The following is a 23,692-nucleotide window of genomic DNA, read 5'->3' as shown; positions in this document are numbered from 1 at the left end:
GCTGGTCTGTAAGGACGGATCCCCTAATGCCCTCTTAGAGGCATCTCCTGCTCTCTATGATGTGACGAGGCATCTAGGGCTCAGACCGCAGGGCAGGAGTGCCCACAGCCTTTGCTAGCCTGCCACTTGTATTTTCTCCCAGAATGTTCCAAATGAAGCAACTACCATTTAGAGCGTTGCTCCTGTCATTATCAACAGACCTACGCAAGGCTGGATTTTTACAAAGGAATGTGGAAAACACCAAGTACTATAGTGGAATGGGGTTACATATTCAATAACATGATTATTGAAAACATACTATTATTGAATAATTTATTGAATACATAACCCCAAATGACAAACTCATATCAATGATTCATTTACATATAAAGTAAAACATGCAACGAAAATTTACATTTCAATTTTCTATATTTAAAATATTTAAAATGAAAAATACTTAAAAAATACTTTCAAAATGTATTAGCAAAAGCCTGCCAGTTGTCCTTACTTGGGAAAAAATATTCTTTATTCTGAGATTATGCCCTGCTTACATTGTAGGTGTTAAAATGTTTCTTTCTCCAGGAAATGATAAGGACAGTTTCTTTCTCTTTTTTTTTTTTTTTTTTTTTTTTGCCATTAAAAAAAAACTGGCAACCCTGTGAGAGTCTCTGAAGTTTCATTTTGAAGCTTCCCTTGCCCATGAAATCCAAAGTCTGGGACCCACTGGCCTGAGATCACACGTGGTTCTCTGGCAGCAGTCAGGCTGTTGGTTGGCATGGACTGTGCCTGAGCTGGAAACCCCCAAGGGTGCTTCTGAGCAAGGAAAGCGAGATGGCTAGGGAGGGAGGCAGCTTTGCGTTACTGTTGGCTGGAGGACCTTTAAAACTTAAAATATTTGAAAGTTAAGTAGGCAGGAATTTCAGTTTGGCACAAAAATCTCAAACTTGAGTTTACTTCTTCCCTCTTTTTCAGTCAGAGTTTACATCTTACTGTATGGCTGACCGCCTGAATCCCAATCTCACGAACGCCCACAACCCCTGGCATTCCCTGGCACTACCCAGCAAAGCCCTATCTTTGCATCGGTCTCAGAAGGAGTCTCCCAGATGCTGCACCAGCTGCCCAGCGCTGCTGGAGGAAATCTCCACCGCTGCAGAAAGGCCATCCCTCCACTCCCTGGACAGCCCTCTCCACGTCACCCACCTGGGTCCTCTCCTACTCCCTTTGGTGCCTGGTCTTTCCCAGCAGCTGCCTACCCCCAACTCCCTGCTGTTCAGCCCTGTAGGCACCTTGACTCCTAAATGAATGACCTTAGCTGCCTGCCCCTGCCCCCTTATTGATCTGCCAGGGTTTCCACCCTTCCATCTCTCCAGGGCCTGCCTCTGCAGCACAGCCAGGCTGTCCATCACCTCCATGTTCCACCCTCGCCCAAGTCTCTTCCAGCGTGGACTCCATGGCTGCCCCATGCTGTTCTGTGTATCTTAAATGTCTCTACCAGATTTTTTTGGGGGGAGGTTAAAATTTTTTTTTTCAATTAAAAGGGCATTTATGGTCATTCTAGAGAATATAGAAAGGTATAATGAGAAGTATAACTGCCTATAATCCCATCACTGTGAAGTAACTGCTCTTAGGATTTAGGTGTGTCCTCCACATAAACATACCCACCTGTACAAGCTAATCACATGCTGCCACGTGGTCCTGGTGGAATGTTCTGTTGGTGGAAGACCCCAGGGGATTCATCCTTCAGTGGAAGTGGAAAGGATTCCAGCCCAGGTGGGCACCAAGGCACTGTTTCAAGTGCTGGGTGCCCCCAGAGGCCTTTCATGAAGATCTAAGGGGTAGACAGGGGCTGTTGGCCCCTGGGTACATCCCGTTCAGGCCTTTCTTGACTGCAAATAATCAGAGCTATCATTTCACACAAGTGCCCGGACGGCTCTGGGGTCTGGGAATGGGCAGCCACAGCATGTCCATCTGATCCGTCAGCCAGAGACTGACCTGTTGCACTGCCTTCCAGGGTGCCCCAAAGTCAACTCTCAAGGCAGGAGGAAAAGTGGTAAAAGGAAAAGGACTGGCTTCCTTGGTAAAGGAGAGGAGTTGGCTCTAACAAGACAGCCAAAGCTCCCTTTTTCTTTCCTCCCACAGTCTCACTGCTGTGATAAGGGTGACAACAATAATAATAATATACAAAAGCTGACCAGTGTTGAGAACTCCCTGGATGCCAAGCATTGTGACAAGCCATCAACACATGTCATCTCTGCGTTTCCCAAAGGGTGGACACATGCCATGAGCGGATGGCGGGTGGCATGGGCGGGTGGCACAGGAATAGGGATTTGTATCTATTCTTAACAAGCATTAGAAAAACTACGGCACATCAAACCCCTGAACTCAGACTATGAATAAAATAGACTTCAAGAGAAAAACTGAGCAAGAAAGTTAATAGAAATGGCAAAGGTGGTCACAGATGCCTGAGGTCTGGGAAAACACTGTGTTACCTCACTGACTCCTCTCAGCAGCTGTTCTACCTACATGGAGGCCGAGGCACAGGGAGACCACCCACACCACACGCCTGACTGGTGGTGACTGGGATTAGGGCCCAGGCCTGTCTTGTCAGAGGTGGACCTCCACTGGCCCAGGGCCCTGCAAAGGAGGGTTCTGCTTCTCCTCCCCTTGCCCTTGATGCTGACACCCCCACCCCAGCTGCTATTCACAGAGCCCAAGGCAGACGCTCCAAGAGCTGGGTCATGCCACTGGTCATTGGGCACCATCTCCTGACAAGCTTCCACTACTGGTCTGTTTGTCTGGGCATCTCAGCTGGCACAGGTGGGCACAAGGTGGGTTGGGTTCATGAATGTTTGTCCCACTGCTGAACAAGAGGCCCCATTCCTGAAGAGGAGAAGATGGGGTGGCCTGACCTGGGGAGTCTGCCTCAGACCTGGCACTCACAACTTCCTGAAGCCTCACTAGTCAGAGTGACCCAGGAATGGCAGGTCAGCAGCTTCTGGAGATGGGAACATGGGTGGTTTGTCAACTCATACCTCACTAGGTCTGCTGTGTGTCAGCACAGGACTACGTGACCCACCTTCTGGCCAAACCTTCCTCTGAGGCAGGGCGAGCCCAGACAACACACTGTTGGCCCTGAGGTCTGTCCCTGGCTTCCAGGATCATCTTCCATCCCTTCTAAGGACAGAGCTGAGGTGCAGGGGCCAAATTACAGGGAGAGATAGAAGAATCAGGTAAATCCCAAACCAGGAATCCCCATCTCTGACAGGAACACAACAGGAATGTGAAGAATTCTGATTCAGTGTGAACTAAAAATTACTGCCAATTAGAGAGCTATCTATCCCCCAGTAACGGTAACCCTAGTGTATTAATAATAAACTAGTGAGAATGGCTACCATGAGCTGAGCTCCTAATGGATGTCACACCAGGCTTTTCCTGCATTAATGAGCTCCATGGAGTCCTCACGCAGCTCTCTGAGGCAGGCACTTCCTAGATGTGGGCACTGAGACTCGGGGACACCTGAGGTCACACAACTACCCAGGGTGTGTGGAGATGTGGACCTAGACTCTCTGTCCTTCCGTGGCTGACCTCCACAGGATTCTGTGGCTCTGCAGGGCTGATGACTGGCACCGAGAGCCTTTTCTTTCCAGGAGTTTCTTCTATAGAGTACATGCAGCAATTGTGAGCTTGCCCAACACCTATTCCCTGGAGTGGTGTGTGCCCAGGATGGTTCAGGGTTCTGCCTCTTGCACTGTCACTGTGGTTAGTGAAGCCCATTTGCCCTCTGTCATCTAAACTCTGGGAACCCTGGAGCACTCCTCATTCTCACTGGTGGCTTGATGGCCACAGTGCTCAATAAGCACTTACCAGGCTGAGCAGGACCTGGCGTTCTGGCCTCTCTTCCCAGCTCTTCCTTACTGACAATGCAGCCACGGACAAGTTGCTGCCTTTCTCTGTGGCTTAGTTTCCTCACTGATAAACGATGGGGTTGGAACTTACAGCTCTAACATTCGAGAACATTTTGATTCCAGAGATTAGAATGCTACACCACATAGAGCATTAAGTCTGTGGAAATGAACACATGTTCGCTACCCGGGGAGGCCTCCTCATTCTTCGGCCGTGGCCTACAGCATCCCTGCAGAGCCGAGCCCTCCTGCCTTCTGACATGGTTAGCTCTCCCATTTGAGGTTCTCATAGGTCCTTGGCTGCTCCTTTGTGATAATCAGCCATTTTATAATTGAAGGACTCTAATCATACTGATATTAGTGGCTTCCATTCTCTGAGGGCTACGTGTGAGCTCAACATGTATTATCTCCCTGGACCCCATTTACAGATGAGGGACCTGGGCTCAGAGATATCAAACAACTTGTTCAAGGTCAAATGGCCATATCCATCTAACCCCTTAGCCTCTACACGCTGCTTGCTCAACACATGCCCCCACCAGGCTGCAGGTCCAGCAGGGTCAGAGCCCACACCTGATCTGCTCACGCCATGTATCTCCCCAGTGCCCAGCACAGGCTCTGCTCCACCTCAGTAATACTTCTTAAATGAAAGAAGGGGGAAAAAGATGTATAAGTCAGAATCTTTTGGTTTCCAGTGATAGAAACTCAACTGGAACCAGCTTCAAAAGGGAAAAGGACTGCAAGAATCCTGAAATGGCTCATGGGACTAAAGGCTGCAGCTGTGTCCCAGGACAGCCCCACTGGCAGGGTGGAGTTGGGGGTAGAGCTGGCAGCCTGCTGCCTGCACGTCTCGCTCTCACCACTCTTCATTGCTGCCCCTCTCAGGGAGTGACTTCCCCCCAGTCACTCAGCCTCTCCATGTGGCTCAGGTCAGCTACAGGCAGCTGTGGTGTCATCCTGACAGTTCTACAATCAAGGAAAGGAGATTCTCTCTCCCCTGGCTTCAGAAAAACCAAACAATCCAGACAAGGACTCCAACTGGCCTAGAGTGGGCCACTAGTCTGGAGGGTGGAGGGACAGGATACACTGTGGCCCGGGTGGGGCACTAGTCTGAGGCCGTGGCTGGGGTAGCTGGGTTGCATGCCCTTCTCTACAATCAGGTGGTAGATGGGCAAAAAGAACAGCCATCCCCTTAGGCAACCTTGTCAAACAGGCCATTATCTCAGTTACCCATGTATACTTTCAGCTTTTTGTCAAACTCAATTCCTATTAATTGTGGGGTAGTTAAAAATATACCCCTCTCCCAAGGCTGAGGTTAACATCTCTGACATGGGTCATCCCTGTGGCCATCTGTTCCTAGCCACCAGTGAGGTTGCCTCTACACTTGAGTCTACCGGTTCCCATGTCTTGAGTCCCTGCTGACAAGAACAGAGCCTGGGATGATGAGAATCCAGAGCAGTGTTAGCACCCACTGACTCCATGCGGTCAGAGGCAGAAAAGAGCTTGGGTTTGGAGTGAGGCAGACCTGAATCTAGTCCCTGACCCTTAATCACTAAGACAAAGGCATCCCACCCAGAAAACCAGGTATGCACCAGGTCCTGTGTGATCACAATGAGGAGATGATGAAGGTGAGGTGATGGTGGGGAGAGCTTGCAAGTGTGGAATGCCTCTGGGGGGGCCAGGGCTGAGCTCAGGACTCCACGTGCTTCTGCTCACTGTATCCTGATGACAACCCTAGGAGCAGACTGTTTTAATTGCTGTTCCATAGACCTGGACAGTGAGGCTCAGAGAGGCTGAAGAGCTCTCCCAAGGCACACAGTCCCATGCAGGGAGCTGGCATGTAAACTCCACTTCTGCAGCGAGTGAGTGGTGGAGGAGGAAGCCTCTGGGAGCCCCCAGCAGGGTCCCGGGAAGAGGGTGGGTGCTCCACAACGCTCAAAAGGCTCTCTGGCTCAGCTCCTGCTTTCTTCTTTCCCACTCTCTCACTTCACCAAATCATCTCTGCTGCCATAGGCCTCCCCCTCCCTGGCTGGCAGTGCCAGCAGGTCTAATGCATTTGGGTTCCCCTTTGGGCTGCAGCCAGCTGGAGCTCAGGGGGTGCTTCTGCCCCTTCCTGCCACTTCTCTCAGAGAGTGTGCAGAGACTCCTTGCGTAACCCTGGGCCTTCGGGCATTTGTGGAGGTTCAGGTGGCCAGACCACAGACTCACAACCTGGGGTCACTGGATGGCTGAAGTCGTTACTACTTTATTGAGGAATCTGGATCCACCAGGGGTATAAACACAAAATGCTTTCGTTCTCTCCAACACCCACTCCCCGACTACGCTATGTTGCCTCCCCTTTCCAATTTTGGGCAGCAAGTCCCTAAATGAAATCTGGGCCAGATTCTGTAACTTTGCAGTCACTTTCCATTATTAGAATAGTCTCATTTCAGGATTTAACACTTGGTTCTCTTTATTTGAAAACTTGACTCAAATGCAATTCAAAGTTCATCTTTGTTCTCCTTGCATGCCCCTTCCCCACAGTTATTTACGGCTCTGGGAGCTGGGAGGAGGTAGGATAGAGTTCTGCTCTTTACCAAGTCCCCTTGCCTTTGTCTTTGTAAACTTCCTCCCCTACCCCCTTCACAGACTCTAGCAGAGCCTGGCTGGGACCCACCCTCTCAAGCAAGATCTGCTCCCACAGGGGTTGTCCATCAGTGGTGGGGAGGGCCCCTAGTCTGGTTCCCTCAGATGTAGGTGGCTCCTGTCAAGCCGGTCCCCACAGAGGTGGTGATATGGGTCTCCTAAGGTTGTCTTTGGCTTTGCCCTGGCTCCTCCATTGCCAAAGGGCACTCAAATCTTTCCCTGCCACAGGGGCACATGTCCCTGGCCCCTGCTCTGGGCTGGGTGTCCCTTGCTTGGTACAGCAGCCACCTGGCTAGCCACAGCTCCAGCCCCTCTCCGGCCTCTGTGCCCCTTCACATGGAACCACAGTAACTTCTTGGCTCCATGTGGGCCCATCTTGCAAGGGCCACAGAGACAGGAATGAGAGGGTGGAGCCCACTTCTTCCCAGATACTCAAGTCCTTCCAAGGCCTTGTGACCCCATGGGTTTCTGCTTTCAGAAATCTCTATACTAGAAACAGCCACCAGTTTCTATGTTCAATGTGACCCAAACTCCAGGGGCTACATGTCAATCTCCCTCCCCAGAGAGGGAGAGAGGACTGAAAGGACACAGCCCCTCTTCTTCCATGCTCCTTGGTGGGCCGAAGGTCTATAGCTCATCACATTCAAGTGTCCCAGGCAGCAGTCTGTCCCAGGCACATTCCAGTGTCCCAGGCAGCAGAGATGAGTGCTGTCTCCTCTCAGCACTACACTTGCTTCAAGTCTAGGACCCTCTCTCTTACCCACAGTGCCCATCTTGGACTCACTGGGCCGGAGAGGGGGTGGAGAAGGAATTGAGCATGGGGGTTGGGCAGGGAACCATTACTTTGGTTTTATTCTGACAGACATTATAATGATTACTCTCAGCTGTTCAGAAGCTCTGAACAGTGAGCTATGAGTTTTTAAAAATAAAGGAGTAAGACATTTATTTTTATTTAATATAAGCAGCATGTTTCACAGAGACTGTATACATTGCAACAGTAAAAAACAACAACAACAACAAAAACAAAATGAAGATCTGAGTCAGTTTAGGGAGCAAGACCTTGCTCTGTAACCCTGGCAAGATTTTTCTCTTTTCTAGGGCTCGGTTTCCTCATCTGTATAGTGGAGATTAGAATCGTCATACCCATGGTGAGGCGTGATGGACAGGAAGAAATGAATTAACAAAGAGCTTCACGTCATACTCAACTTCACAGTAGCATGGCTGCTATTATTACTGATAGATTTTTTCAAAACCCAGAGCTAAGAAGAGGTAATGAAAGGGGTCTTAGGTGGAGAAAGGATCCAAGCCACTGGCTCAGTGTCCTCCAGGCTGCTCCCAGCTCTGCAGAGGAACCTAGCACAGTGCCAGGCACACAGCAAGCCTGTAACATGTATTTTGTTGAATGGGTGATGTCCTCCGAATTCCAGGATTCTATTTATCTGCTGCTTATCAGAGGTGTTCGGAATACAGATTTAAATTGCATTTAGTGTAGCAACCAAAAGAGACTGTGGGTCTTTAAAAAAACAAAGGAGGAGAGACCCCCCTGTGTGCGGAGGGTGGGCAGCCATCCCATCCTGGCCAGGCAGGAGCCGGCAGCTGTCTCCCGGCGCCTGCCGGAGCTGGATGGCGGCCGTGAATATTTTCTTTCTTACGTGAAGCTCCTCTCTGTGTGTGCTGAATCACAGCATTCACGGGGGGGGAGCGAGGACAAGAGCATTTACTAAGTGGATACTGGGCATTATCCGGAGCAGCCTGGGAGGCAGGGGCAGGGGACCAGGAAGGGCCAACACTCAGTCAGGAAAGGAGCATCTGACACCCACAGTGGGTGCTGGGGGCCCAAAGATAAACACTCTGACCACAGAGACCAGGCCCAAAATAGGCCGAGCGTCTGGGGTGTCAGCTGGGATTTGCCCCTTCCAGCAAGTCACGGCTTAAGCATTCTGTTTACCAAACGTTTCTGCACACATAGAAACCAGGATAGTTTTGGTTCCATGTTAAAGAAAATGGAGAGGGTCCCCCCAGGGTGGATTTTGAGGTGTTGGAAGCTTCTCTGACAATGCCGGGAAGGAGGGCCAAACCTGGGGCTGCCCAGAACGAGCCTGGCAGAGGAAGAAAGGCAAGGGCAGGCCGGTGGGTGAGTGGGTGGCAGGGTGGGGCTTGTCCCTACTGGGTCCACCCCACCCACAGCCCTGGCTGGCAGGTAAGCAGAAAGGGGGTGATATTTGCAGGCAAAGGCGGCTCTGCAGATGGGGACGCCACCTCGGCATGCTCTCAAGCTCGCTGAGTAAACAAAACCAGCTGAGTCTGTCAACTCACAGTGAAGACTGAACTGCGCTTCCAAGGGCTGCCAGGAAGAGGGGGTTTCCAGTGTCAGAAGCCTGAGGATCTTTCTTTACCCACTCTCGCTCTCTGCTAGGCTGCCCTTCTCTCTCCTTGGGGGCTGGGGCTGAGGGTCTGGGGCATCGGGCAGGGCAGCCTCCCCAGGGTGCACGGTGCCTCCTCCTCCCATTCCCTCCCCATGGGGCCACGCCGCTGTCTCCACAGGCTCCTTCCCTGCCCCTCTGTGAAGGTGGTGGGGAAAGAGTTAACGCTTACCATGTGCCAGCCACGCAGTCATGCACCTAACATGTACATGTCCTCAATGGTCACGAGAACTCTATGAAGTAGGTGCTTTTTCATCCCTGCTTTTAGATGAGGACACTGAAGCATAGAGAAGTGACATGAATAAGGGCACACAGCTAGCATGCAGTGGGGCTGGGATTTGGACCTAAAAGTCTGGTTCCAGAGCCCACAGTCTATACCAGTACACTGGCCTTCCTGGCAGGGTGAGGATGAGGATGATGATGTTGATGATGATTATGAAGAAAAAATTAGGTACTTACTATATGACAGGCACTTTGGATATTTTATGTCATTTAATTCTCATGGCAACCTTATGAAATACGGGTATTATTTTTATAATCCCCAATTTAGAAAAGGAGAAATGAGGCCCATGTTAAGTTACTTGCTCAGGGCTATTCAGCTGGGAAGGGCAGGCCCAGGGTTCAAACCCAGGTCCCTCTGACTCTAGTACCCGGTGCTGCACCCTTCACTCATTTGTGTGACAGCAATGCTGACTGAGCACCCCCTGGTGTGTGTCAAGCACTGTGCTGGGCACTGGAGACCCAAAGGCAATGAGGTGGCTGCTCCACCCTTACAGCGTGCTGGGGAGGGAAGAACACTAATCACACCATCGTGTCAATGAACCTAAAATTCCAAGGCGAAGCAGAAGTATACCTAGTCTGAGCCGTGCTTCAGGTGTTTTGTTTTGTTGTGGTGGTGGTAGATAATTCACAGAAGTAATTTCTGCAAGACGATTTATTACCTTTTTTTTTTAACATACCCTTTATTTCCTTTTCTGTATCAGGAAAGCAATTGGAAATCAGGGACGTGTTAATGAAATCAGTCGAATGAAGCTTGTTTCACATTCAGACATCACAATGTGGCTTAAATGCTACATTTTCCCAGGGTCAATGACACTCAGAAGAGTGAAAGGGCAAGACAGCCAGCTCCCAGGAAATGCCTGAAAAAAGCCAAACCGCATTTTCCTGCATGATACGTAACCAGCATCTGCACTCACGAAACAGCTCTCAGATGCAGGTTATGGTAACTGCCAGCCCAGTCCTGACTCTCCTTCATGGCAAACTCCTCTACCTCAAGGAGTGGTTCCCACAGCAAGGGCCTCATGTGAACTTGTTAGAAATGCAAATTCCCGGGCCCCAGATTTACTGAATCAGAAACTGGGGGTGGGGCCCAGCAAACTTTTAACAAGCCCTCAGTTGATCTTGAAGCGCAAAAGCTTGAGAACCACTGACCTAGGATGGGCTGAAGTGGTGAGCACAAGGACCCACCACTGACTGGGTGCCTGCTATGCGTATCTCAAGCACACACCTCCACGAACCTTCACAATAGTTCTGGACATAAACAGGATGATCCTACAGATGAAGACGTGAGGGTCAGGAGCCTCCCTAAGTTGCCCAACCTCGCACTGCTGGGAAGCTGTAGAGACTGAAGTCTGTTAAGAGTGTGGACTCTGGGTCAGACAGGCCCATGTCTAATCCTGACTTCGCTGCTTACTGGCTGCGTAGATGTAGACTCCCTCACCACTCTGAGCCTGAGCTACCTCATCAGTTAAAATGGAAGACGGATGAAGAGAACTTCTCCTGAGAGGCTCCGTTTTTGAGAAATCAATGACGTAATCCATGCAGGAGGCCTCCCCAGTGCCAGGCATGTGGTGAGTGTGTAACAGACGGCGGCTGTTGGCTGTTACATAAGAACAGAGGTCTTGCAAGCTTCAAAGGCCTGTGAGTACCCAATATTGATGTAATCAAGTCCAGGCAGTGAGTCTCAGTTACTTTACTCACAGGAGAGCCCTTTAGACTAGTTTAGTGACCAGTTATTTTTATTTACAAATAACTCTTGTCAGATTTCTGGAATCTCAGCTGGGTGAGAAGCAACAAATCAGGAGAGGGATGAGAGGCTGCTAGGAAAGTACCAACAAACACGGCTGCCTGGGGCTTACAGGGCTCCTGTCAACATTGCCCTCCACCCCCACAGCCCACAGTCAAGCTAGTCTATTCAAGACGACTGAGTCACCAAGGAGCGGCCAATAGTGTAATTAGCCAAGTTTATGGAGGCGAGTGCACATATGCATGTGTGGGTCTGTGCAGAAACATAACAAGAATAAATACAAATTTTAAAACACTGTATGTTGAAAGAGATAACCCTGTAGCTTTCTAGCCAATTCAATCGTCTAAAATGACGTGGTCCCCAGGGCCTGGAGAGCTGAGCCTTCTCCATCACATAGGCAGATAACGAAGAGGTTGAAAGGGCAGGCTTCTCGGTGCCAGACAGGCCAAAGGTCAACACTGGCCCATTGTGTGACCCTGGACAAGTCCATTAACTTGAGCCTCAGTTTCTTCATCTGAAAACTGGGGAATAATAGAAGAACCTACCGTAGCTCATAGGGTTGTTGCAAGGATCAATAAGTGCTCAGTGAATATTATGAATTATTTTTGGATGTCAATACATGCACTGTCTTTCCATAAGCTTGCTTTCCACTATGTTAAAAGGATTCTTTTCTTTGGTTAAGCAGACTTCATATACAGGCTGCAGGCAAAGGAAAAGGCAGAGAAATACTTCTTTGACTAAAGGACTATTAGTAGTCAGGCTCTATGGCAGTGGTTCTGGGGACAGTGACAGATGTGCAAACCAAAAGGGGACAACTTAAAGGAAAGCTGTCCGGAGAGATACGAAATGACTGATGACCTTCAGAGGACCCAAGTGTATTAGAAACCCAAGATAACAAGGCTCCAAATTACTAAACGAAGAAAGCCAGCATTTACTGAGCACTTGCTATGTCTCCAATATTGCACTAGGACATCTGTACTCACAATGTCTCACTTTTTACTCCCGGCCATCTTGGGAAGGTCATATTACTATCTCCAGTTCTTAAATGAGGAAACTGAGACTCAGGGAGGATAGGTAAATTTCACAAGTTACAGGGCTAATAAGTGGTGGAGGTGGAATTCAAACCCAAGCCTAGCTGACTCCTATCGACTCGACCAAGTCACCTATGGTCCAACAGGGAGGGAGCTGGTGACACATGTGTCCTCACTCGCTTCCTATCTTCTCACTTCCTGTGGGCACCTGCCACAGGCCAGCCCTAACCCAAATCCAGAAGGTAAGAGAGCCCATAGAAGCAATCCCCACAGGTCAGCCAGCATCTGGGCACAGGGCAGGGTGCCAAAGAGCAGATCCTGGGAGCAGATGAAGAATATTGAGCAGACAGGAAAAACAGATCCCTGCCCTTCAGGGTTCCAGGCCTCAGAGCCAGGATTACCCAGCCCAGCCCAGGGAGGGAAGAGGGAAGGCGGTGGGGTAGTCTGGAGGCTGGCAGGACTGAAGCAAGCCGCCTGCACTGGCTGCCTTTACTCCCTGCAGGGCCTATGTGGGTGCCCCTGAAACCCCCAACATCAGACCTACTAGTCAGAAAGCTCTCTGCCAGCAGCCCCTGCTGTCCAGCACCAGCACCTCCGTCTGGGGTGACACCACCCTGCTCTCATTCCTGAGAGGCTCATTCTATCAGTCTTTTGCCAGAAGCCCTCGTTTATCTAATCAGCTGCCTCCTTGGGTCCCAGGAAAGATAAACAAGGTCAGCAACAGCTTGGCTGGTCTTTGGAATGGGAATTTCAGCAGGTATCTGTGTAAGGGGGTTGGAATCCTCCCCCACTGACTATAAAGCCACCCTCTGTACCTTGTCTCCTGTTTGGGATATAGGTCCTGTCTGGCACAGACAATGTTCCAGAAGTGATAATATTTTTTAAAAATTTATATTGGATGGGAATTATTTTAAACAGCTTTGGAAAGTGTCTATGAATTTTCCGCTATGAAGAAACAAAGCAAACCAGCAAATGAAAATTAAATCTCTACTCTTGCCAGTCCTCAGTCTCCTCTCTTGGGGATGGGGCCATGCACCAGCTATGGTATGAGAGAGCTGGACACGCCTTAAAATACTGTTACGAAACAAAATGAAAACCAGTCAGCTAAAAATCTCAGCAAATTGTCTTTGGGCAAATTGACCTAGAGCCCAACTCTGGTGCTCAGATGGAGCTTAATACGAATATTTGTTGGCTGTTAGGTGACACCCACACTTGAGGAGAGGTGTTGTCCTCACGGTCCCCTGGCAAGTGAGTTGAGAAGTCACACGTGAGCTAACAACAGGCTCTCAAAGCTGCTTTGTACCCGAGCATGCATCCTGTTATGACTTTTGGATATACTTGTTTGGCCAGCATTTAACAGTCACAGTGTCCTCAAAGGGCTTTCCATGGTGCCTGGATATCCTTTGTGACACTGGACAGTAGCACCACCTTAGAATTGTCCCACAAGTCCAAGTCTCCTAACTTCTCCTCACCAGAGCCAGGGAACATGTGGTTCCCCCACCCGGCATGGTGCGGAGAGTCACAGGACCTGACCACGCGCCTTCAAGAGAGGAGGGGACCAGCTGGCTCACACTCAGTCTAGTGGCAGCTGTTTTATTAAATCTGGACCGATGGAGGCTTCTGGCAGTTCCACAGGCTTCTTGATGCTTGGACACTCCCCAAGACCTTTCCAAGGCCAGCTGACCAGGAGAGGAGGGGCTCTGCCTTTTGGCTCCTCAGCCACAGGCCAACCTCACTGGGGCCTTGATGACTAAAACTGCCACACTTCCTTGAATCTGACAAGTCATCAACTGTAAAAAGCGTCACATTCTAGTAGGAAAGAAAAAGTGCTGCCAATTAGACTATGACACACCACTGATGGTGAGAAGCATCTTGATTGGTCAGAGACCTTAAAACAAGAAGCAGCATGCTGGTATTAAACAAGAGCAACTTTTAGCACTGTTCACAATAGCAAAGTCTTAGATGCAACCCAAATGCCCATCAATGATAGACTAGATAAAGAAAATGTGGCACATATACACCATGGAATACTATGCAGCCATAAAAAAGGATGAGTTCATGTCTTTGCAGGGACATGGATGAAACTGAAAACCATCATTCTCAACAAAGTAACACAAGAAGAGAAAACCAAACACCGCATGTTCTCATTCATAAGTGGGAGCTGAACAATGAGAACACATGGACACAGGGAGGGGGCTGGGGGGCTGGGGGAGGGATAGCATTAGGAGAAATACCTAATGTAAATGACGAGTTGACAGGTGCAGCAAACCAACACAGCACACGTATACCTATGTAAAAAACCTGCACGTTGTGCACATATACCCCAGAACTTAAAGTATAATAACAATAAAAACAAGCACGATTTTTTTTTCAGGACAATCGTGTTCCTCCTAGCTTTGATGCAGATTTTAATCCCAGTCCCATTATTTCCTAGCTGTGTGGCCTGGTACAAGGAACCTCACTTTGATAAGTCTCAATCTTTTTGTTAGTAAAATAGAATAGTAATATTTCACTCGTATGGTTTTAAAATGAAGTGACACCTATAAACGTTGAGCTCAATGTCTAGCACATCACAAGTAGCTACATAAGGTGCTCCAACAGGGCTTGTGAGGACAGTACATCTCTTTCACCTTCTAGTGCTCAGGTGGTACACTGAGATGTACCAACCTGGGATCTTGGGGTTGACATTTTCCAACAGACTATGATCAGAAGCAGGGAGGACAGACAACTGGATGAAGGACAACCAACCAACTAGGCTCATGGCAGAGCACCAACAGCAGAACGGGTACAGAAGGTTTGGGTGAGAAAACAAATTCACTGGGATATGGAGTTCCGGTTCCTGAAATGTAGGAGTGGACTGTTTTGAACAACTACTCTGGTCAATAACAATTACAAACTCTGGACCAAAAATATTAAAAAAATAAAAAAAGACCTGCTTGAAATCAGTGGAGAAGGAAAGCATACTAGAGCATTTCCCAGTTCACGGTGACACACAGAAGAATGAATCTGAAACAGAAAGCAGCAGTCTTACTGTCTGGGAAGATGGGAAAGAGGTTGGACTTTGAGGGTGGAAAGTTAGTGGGGAAATGCCAGAAAAGACAGAACTACAGAAGAGGAAGCCCCAAAATTACTACACCAATTCCCTTCAAATCCTTAGCTAACTCCTAAACTGTATACAAGTAGAGAGACTCCAAGGAGCACAACAGAAGGCAAAGTAATTTAACTGCCTGCTAGAACACAACCCAACATTCTTTAGAGGAAGACAAGAAAATACAGAGTGTCTTTCATGTATCATCCACAATGTCCAGTATACAATAAAAAATTATAGACATGTGAAGAAGCAGGACAATATGACCCATGATCAAGAAAAAAAAGCAGTAAAATCAAACTCACTAATGAGCCAGATGTTGGAATTAGTAGGCAAGGATTTTTAAATGGCTATTATAAATATGCACAGGATTTTGAGAACATGAAATATAGAATGAATCAGTGGATATGGAATCCCAGAAATGGGAATTATAAAAATAAGCCAAGTGAAAATTCTAGAACCAAACATTGTAGTATCTGACATAAAATACTTTAGATGAAATTAACAGCAGATTAAATCCTGTAGACAAAAGGTTAGCAAATGTGAAGACAGGAAGGAGAAGTGATCCAAACTGAAGCATGAGACAAGAAAAGATAAACAAATGAAGCTTCAGTGACCTGTGGAAGAACAAGTGTGTAAATGGGGTTCTAGAAGGAGAGGGGAGAGATAATTGAGCATAAAAAATTAAGAAATAATGGCTAAAAATTCTCCCCATATCCCCAAATTTAGTAAAAACATATAGGTCCAAGAAGCTCAGTAAACCCACATGGAATAAAGGCAAAGAAAACCACACTTAGTCACATCACGGTCAAACTGCTAAAAAATCAAAGATAAAGAGAAAATCTTAAAAGAAGCCAGAAAATAGAAGATCCATTATGTATACAGGAACAACAATAAGGAAGGCAGTTGACTTCTCATCAGAAACAATGTTGGTCAGAAGACAATAGAAAGACATTTAAAAAGTACTGAAGGTAGCAGGGAGTTGGGGGTAGGGGTGGGGTGGGGTATGGGAAAGAGTCAGTTTGGGATGTGTGAAGCTTCAAATAATGGTGGCACTCTGAGAATGCAAGATACAGCAAAACTGCCCCCTCCCAAGTACACCCCTCTAAGAACACAGTACACCTGCATCCCCTGACTCACCGCTCCTCATATATACGCAGTCTCCCAGCAGACCATCCCACTGTTTCCAACAGAAAAAAACCTGTAACTGTCAGGAAGGTGGTGAGACACGAAATCATTCTTACGAACTGTGTCATTTACATGAAGAATCTTTGTATTCTACCACCATGTAAATGTCATGCATTTACTGATAAAATTTTAAAAAGTCACGCATTAAATGATAAAAACTATAAAAAGGAAAGGAAGATTCCCTTCTCCTCAAATGCTTTAGTCACATGATGCTTCTGTCTGACAGACAAGTGGAAATGTGGGAACGGTGCTCAAGGAGGTCAGGGGGACACGGAGATCCAGGAGTCACCAAGTTAGAAGCCTGCTGGAGAGGATCAGGGTGGGAGTGGGGAGAAGTCTGAGGGCAGGAGCAGAAGCAACAGCAGCAATTTCCTGAGCAACCGCTAAAAGCTGCAGCCGGGCGCAGGGCCGAATGCTTCAGCCCCATCATCTTACTCAATCCTCACAGTAACCCTGGGAGTAGTAGCATCCCCTTTTTACAAGTGAGGAAACAGAGCTTCGGAGAGAATAAGAAAGTTGCCCGAGATTAGTGAGAGAGCTGGGATTTGAGCACAGGGCCCTTAGACTTTGAGCCATGGCTCTTCATCCTCCTCCAGCCAGCAGTTCGTTTATTCACTCCTCTGTACTGGGCTGCGCGAAAGGAGGGCCCTACATGGCCCGCACACACCCCTGCCTCAGGGGACTCACAGCCCAGTGAAGGAAGCAACAGAAACTACAAGAGCTTTTTGTTGAGCCTTGTACTAGGCAGTGTGTGTTACACTTAATGTATCACATCTTATTTCATTTTCTCAACAGCCCACAGCCCTGTGAGGGAGATCCTCATATCATCCCCATTTTACAGATGAGGAAAGTGAGGGTCAGAGCAACCAAATGGTAGAACTAGAATCTGACTCCTGAGCTCCCCAGTGCCCAATGCCACCAATTTTGACTGCCCGATGCCACCAGTGGGGCGGGAGGTGTGCAAAGACGGATGGGGCAAGACACCCTGGTGCTCCTCCTCCACTGAGGGGATCCTAAGAACTTTGAATAGTGAAAACAACTTTCTTTTAGTAACCAAGGGGCTTGTGCTGGACCTGTTACCAGAGGGTGGGAAAGTCCTAGGACACTTTGTCTGTAGCTCACATTAATCCAGTCTCCACTCAATAACTAATGTAGCCTTTAAAAAATAAAACCAAGTCTCAACACTGTTTTGCTCAAAACCTTTCAGTGGCTCCTTACTGTCTTTGGAATAAAGTTCCACCTCTCTAACAAGACCCCATCTTCTCTCCTCAGCCACAATGTACTTCTCTCAGCTCCTCTAAAGGGCTCCCTCCAACTGCTCTTGCCCGAGTCTATCCCAGTTACTAACGCTGTGTAACAAATTACCACCAAAATTTAGCGGCCTAAAACCACCATCTTATTATACTCATTGGGCCTGTGGGTCAGGAATTTGGAGATGAAACAGTAGAATGGCTCTCTCTGCTCCCCAGTGTGTGGGGCCTCAACAGGAAGACTCTACAGCTGACAGTGATGCAGCATCTGGGGTGACTCTGTGGCTAAGGGCTGGGATCATCTACAGGCATCTTTCCTTGCTCACGTGTCTGCGGCTGATGCTCCTGTCAGCTGGGACCCACACTGTGTGTGGCCTCTAGCTGGACTTCTTAGGCTCCAGCTTAGCTCGGGGCTTCAAAAGAGAGTGCCCTGGTGAACACGGCAGAGACTGCGCTGCCTTTCCTCTCCCAGCCTCAGAAGTCAGGTGGTGCCACTTCCACCACATTCCTCTGGTCACAAGCAAGTCACAAACCCTCTCGGGTTCAAGGCGAGGAGCAGGGACCTCACCGCTCCATGGGTGAAGTGTCAGGTTCTCCTTGGGGACTGGGAGAGATTGCTTGGGCCATCTCTGAAAGAGGAATCTGCCACAGGGTTGGGACGGATGCCTGGTAGTAGGGAGGATGCCCAGGGGCAGGGAGAGTCCCATTAAAGTTTTTCTCCCAATTTGTTCCCAAACATCATCACCACCATCATCACTAACACCTTTTTAAAAAAGCAAAGATACCACCAATATTTCACATGTTCTTGTCCAAGCAGAGGGGCAAACTTGTACCCTGGGGTTCCCTTCCTGGTGCCTGCCATCCTCCTACTCTCTGTATCCCCGCAGGGTGCCCGGCAGTAGGCCTGTCCTCCTGCACTGACTGTACCTTCTCCCAGGCTGCTAGTGCTGACGCGTCTGGAGGATGCTTGCATCGTGGGGTCCAGTGCCATCCTCCCCTTTCTTACTCTGATTCTATCAACATTCACAGAGCTCCACCTATGCGGCTGGCTCCATGCTGAGGACTCTGATGCAGTTCCAGTGTTTGTTCCTAGAAGAGCCCAATAGGAGGTCACATTTTGATGAAAACACAGGCTAAAGAGGATCACAAAGCAGAGGTTCTGGGAAGCAGGAGACCCTTGATCCACCCATCTCCAGAGTCCTAAGCTCAGTTCAAGGAGGTGTCCTTGACACTGTGCCAAGCTCCTTCCCACGTGACCTCACAGAGTCCTCGCTGCAGCTGTTGCAGGTAGATTACTAGTATTAATTAGCTCATTTACCGATGCATGGAAGGGATGCCCAGAGAGGTGAAGTGAATTAATCAAAGCCACTCAGGTGTGAAGTCACAGAGCTTTCCTCCAGGGCTGCCTCCACCCTCAGCCTGTGGTATTTCCACCGTCCTAAGCCACTGCCTCCTGCTAACTTCGAGCAGCTCCGATGCCACAGCTTCTGTGTGGACAGCCTTGGACTCCTTTCCCCAGGGTTTAGAGATGAGAATGAGGCCTCCACGAAGGGCGGCTGATGGGGAGAGGCGCTCTGGGCTGAGCTGCCCCGCCCGCCAGCCTGGGGCTCAGTGGGGCAGTGCCCAACAAGGCATCCAGGGGGAGGACCCGCTGCCTGCTGCTCGCACGCGGCTGCACGCACAGCTGGAGCGGATCTAAACCCATTCCCTGAGTCAAAGGGGAAGCGCTCCGCCTCGCAGCACGCGGGAGCTGCCTGAGCTTTGGGGAGAGGGCGGGCCAGGGAGCAGAGCTGGCCAGGCTGCCCGTGCCAAGGAAGGAGGGGGCCTGCCGAGGCCGCCAAAGCGGGCTGGGCGGGAGGGGCCAGGCCAGCTGGGGCCGGAGCTCGTGTGACATCACCGGGCGGCCCGCCTCTGTCTGGGGCTGAGGGGAGGCCCGGAGCCTTTCTGGGGCCTGGGGGATCCTCTTGCACTGGTGGGTGGAGAGAAGCGCCTGCAGCCAACCAGGGTCAGGCTGTGCTCACAGTTTCCTCTGGCGGCATGTAAAGGCTCCACAAAGGAGTTGGGAGTTCAAATGAGGCTGCTGCGGACGGCCTGAGGATGGACCCCAAGCCCCGGACCTGCCGAGCGTGGCACTGAGGCAGCGGCTGACGCTACTGTGAGGGAAAGAAGGTTGTGAGCAGCCCCGCAGGACCCCTGGCCAGCCCTGGCCTCAGCCTCTGCCGGAGCCCTCTGTGGAGGCAGAGCCAGTGGAGCCCAGTGAGGCAGGGCTGCTTGGCAGCCACCGGCCTGCAACTCAGGAACCCCTCCAGAGGCCATGGACAGGCTGCCCCGCTGACGGCCAGGGTGAAGCATGTGAGGAGCCGCCCCGGAGCCAAGCAGGAGGGAAGAGGTAAGGGGCCAGCTCTGCGGCCATGAGAGGCAGGGGCGAGAGGCAGCCGCTGGCCCCGTGGCTAGGGCTTCCAGAACCCTGACCCTCCAGCTGGGGGTGTGTGCTGCTGGATCTCAGAGGGTCACTCCCTGCTATCGCTTGGAGCCAAACAAGGCATGTCCGGGGCAGAACCTGTGGACATTTGGTGGTGTTTGGGGGCACATGATCATGGGCTGGCATCTCGAGGACTTCATGAGTAAGCCTCACTCTCCTCTTTTGGACAAAGAGCCTTTGGGGTGCCGGCCGGCAGCTCCCGGCACGGCAGAGCAGCTGGGAGTGTGCGTGTGTAGGTGTGTGCTTAGAGGGCAGCGGACTGAAGAGCTGCAGAAGGCAGGGGTGGCCCAAGGACTTGGGTAGTCACTTTGAAGCTTTGGATTCCTATGCCCCCAGGCCGGGACAATGTGAGGCAAAGGCAAGCACTGTGCTGAGGCGCTGGGAGCCCCTGCTCGGAGAGTTACAGGAGCTGGGCTGCCTCTGCTCACACCCTCCAGCTGGTGATGAGAGCAGAGGCACCCAGCACGGGAACGGACGCATCACCCAGGGGCTGCTGCACTGGATGGTACCCCGGGTCTCCAACTGAGTGGATGTGGCCAAGATACAGGGAGGATGCGGCCTCCCTGGTACCCCCGCAAGGGGACAGCAGGGGCTCCACATACCAAGTCGCCTGAAAGCACTCAGTATTAGATAACATTTCCAAACAAATTCTTCACTGATCCTTCCCTTCTCCTTCTATGATATGTGTGTCATGGGTCAGCTCTTGCCTCTGCTGTAGGATTATGAGAGCTCCCAGAGGCCAGTTCAATTACTTGGAAAAGCATCTCCTTTCACCCCACTCTCTGGGGAAAATTGAGAATGCCACTTCCGAAGCCGGCCAAATGCTCCCCACATGTATTTTTCCAAATGGAGGCAGAGTAGGGCAGTCCTCATGAGCTGGCTTCAAATCCCAGCTCTTCTACCTACTAGCCAATGGCTCTGGCAGAACACTTAGCCTTTCTAAACCTCAGTTTTCTTATCTGTGAAATGGGATAATACTGCCCAGGTGGTAACAATGGCCAGAGAGTAACAGCTAACACTTGTATTGCACTTACTCTATGCCAGACTCAACTTGTAGAATCCTCATGACCACCCTATAGCACAGGCATTATTATTCATCCCTGTTTTATAGGTGAGGAAACTGAGGTAAAGTAATGTGCCCATGGCTACATGGCTAGTAAGTGCCAGGACCAGGACTTGAACCCAGTGGTGTGGCTCCGGAGCCACTCAACCACACCCTACTGCTTTCTAGGAGAAAGCTAGGCGCCCATGCCTAGGAAGGCCTTGGCTTAGTGCCTGGTGCACAGCAAACCCTGAGCAAACCTTGGTCACTGATGATTACAAACCACAACAATCAGGACTGGCACAGAGGGAAGGGAAGAGCAGAGACACGAATTCTTTTTTTTTTTTTTTGAGATGGAGTCTCGCTCTGTCACCCAGGCTGGAGTGCAGTGGCATGATCTCGGCTCACTGCAAACTCCGCCTGCTGGGTTCATGCCATTCTCCTGCCTCAGCCTCCCGAGTAGCTGGGGCTACAGGTGCCCACCACCACGCCCAGCTAATTTTTTGTGTGTGTATTTTCAGTAGAGACGGGTTTCACCATGTTAGCCAGGATGGTCTCGATCTCCTGACCTCGTGATCCGCCCACCTCGGCCTCCCAAAGTGCTGGGATTGCAGGCATGAGCCACTGCACCCGGCTAGAGACCCAAATTCTTTCCCTGTTCTGGACATATCCTGCTAGGGTTTTCAGAAAATCCCACGAGACAGAGATAATACTGTGGCTACTACCACTGCCCACACTGGAGGGCTTTCCAGGAGCCTGAGGAGATGGGGGCTTTATGTCTGGGGTTTGGGTTTGGGGCCACCTGCAGTGTGCCTGCATCCTAGAAGTCCATACTAAGAAAAAGTGCAGACATATTAACAAAAGGATCTAATACCAACCTTACAGGAGGAAGGGCATCCTGCTTCCCACATGGGCACTGCCTGTCTGCCTATTGATCTCCCCAGCAGAACCATAGTGGATAAGAAAATGCAGCTACCTTAGTGCTGTGGGAAGCTCACAAAATCAGGAGGATCCATAGTCAGGTTTGCCCCGGAGTTGCAGAGGAAGAGGCAAGGAATGGCCATCACCAAGTCTGGCACTATGGTGGCCATGTCTGGTGGATCTTAAACCAGACAACACTGATACATCTTAGCCCAGGAGAGGAGCTTCTGTGCTGTGGCCCCCTGAGGTTCCAGTGGGCTCCCTGCACGCTTGGAAGCATTTTGAAAAGGTGACATCAAGTATTTGCTTCTCTAGCACAAGGCCTCTGAGGCTACTGAAGCCACAGGTTTCCCTGCTCCAGCCCGGAACCATGGTGGCTCACTGTCTTCTCTGGGCCGCTTAGGATGAGCAGAGGCTCTGACTGACTTCATGAGCTTGGCAAAAAAAAATGGGACTACTTACTACTAATGAGGCAGTCTGGGTGGAACAGACAAAAATGTGTAACGCACATGGTCCAGCAGGGACTACATGTTATTGCTGAAGCTCACGGGCAGAGCAAATAAGCTGTTCCTCCATCTGGCCCTCCATCCCCCAGTGATTTAGGAAGTACCCACTGGGCTAAATAAGGCATATACATTATGTCATTTCATCCTCACCACAACCCTAGAAGGTAGGTTCTAGTTTTAGCATCCCATTTTACAGATGGGAAAACTAAGTCTCGAGAGGTTAACTTGCCCAAAGTCACACAGTTATGTGATTATGTGGGACTGGAACCCAGCTCTGTCTAGCTCCAAAGCCCCTGACTTCCTCTCACTTCAGTGCCTTGTTTAGACTAGCCTCAGCTTCTCTTATCCTGACTGTCACTGGGTCCCTGCCCAGTGTCATCAGTAGCCACATCTGCTTTGGTTGCTGTCCTATCGAATGCTGCACCAACCCCTCTGAAAACCATGGACTTACTCAACTTTAGTGCATCCCTTGCTCTTCATGGAAGCCTACTTCTGAGGCAAAATAGGCATGACTGTTACTCTTAGAGATGAGCCTCAGCACAGTTATGAGGGTACCTGTTATGTGGTAATATGGTCAGTGACAAGAGGAACTGAGCTTCGAAACCAGGTTGGCTGACTTGTTCCACGTGCCTGGGTGCTCTGCGATACTGTCTCACCACATCAGCACGAGGAAACTCTGTCCCCAGCTCAGTGGGGGCAGAGCCTCAGGGAAACACTGGTCCATGTGACTAAGATACTATTGATGCGCTTTCTACATCCCTACTTGGAGGCTCCTTTAGGACTGAAGAATCAGAGCTCAGGTCCTCATCACCCACACTGGGCCACATACGAGCAATTTCTGAGAAAACATCAGGGAGATGGCAACGGGTAGCTACAATAGAACAAACATAACAGACAGCAGCCCTGCCAAAGCAGGTATATTCAGCAACTGGCCTCTCTGAATCACAGCCCATTTAATCTGGAATGGTCTCAACTGACAGCAGGCAGATGGGGGAGGGGCTCTGCTTCATAGAGCCCACAGCCCAGCAGGACTGGGCAGACAGTAAATAATCACACAAACACACAACTGTGTGAAAGCTGTAAAGAGGTGGCACAAGGAGCTAAGAGGGTCCTCAAGGTGGGTGGTTCTGTCCCCCTCTTACAGAAGTGGAAACTGGGGGTCAGGGTGCAGCACCTCTCCCACGGTCTCTCCATGCATGGGCCAAAAAGCAAAGATTGAAACGTAGACCTGT

The 23,692-nt window shown here is 50.0% G+C and overlaps 2 protein-coding genes across 19 annotated transcripts in view; one reads left to right on the top strand and one right to left on the bottom strand.

The window, feature by feature from the left end:
- The window catches only part of RALGPS1 (Ral GEF with PH domain and SH3 binding motif 1), a 307,580-nt gene that overhangs the window by 81,006 nt on the left and 202,882 nt on the right, over positions 1-23,692 (bottom strand). The window lies entirely within an intron of this gene.
- The window catches only part of ANGPTL2 (angiopoietin like 2), a 35,729-nt gene continuing 31,184 nt past the window's right edge, over positions 19,148-23,692 (top strand). The window contains exon 1 of the mRNA XM_004048627.3: positions 19,148-19,898. The gene's annotated coding sequence lies outside the window, so the exon portion shown is untranslated. The remainder of the gene's footprint in view (positions 19,899-23,692) is intronic.

This window comes from Gorilla gorilla, chromosome 13 (genome assembly GCF_029281585.2).
Source record: "Gorilla gorilla gorilla isolate KB3781 chromosome 13, NHGRI_mGorGor1-v2.1_pri, whole genome shotgun sequence".
Lineage (NCBI taxonomy): Eukaryota > Metazoa > Chordata > Mammalia > Primates > Hominidae > Gorilla > Gorilla gorilla.
Note: the sequence above shows the minus strand (reverse complement) of the source record. Positions and strands in the feature narration are given on the sequence as shown.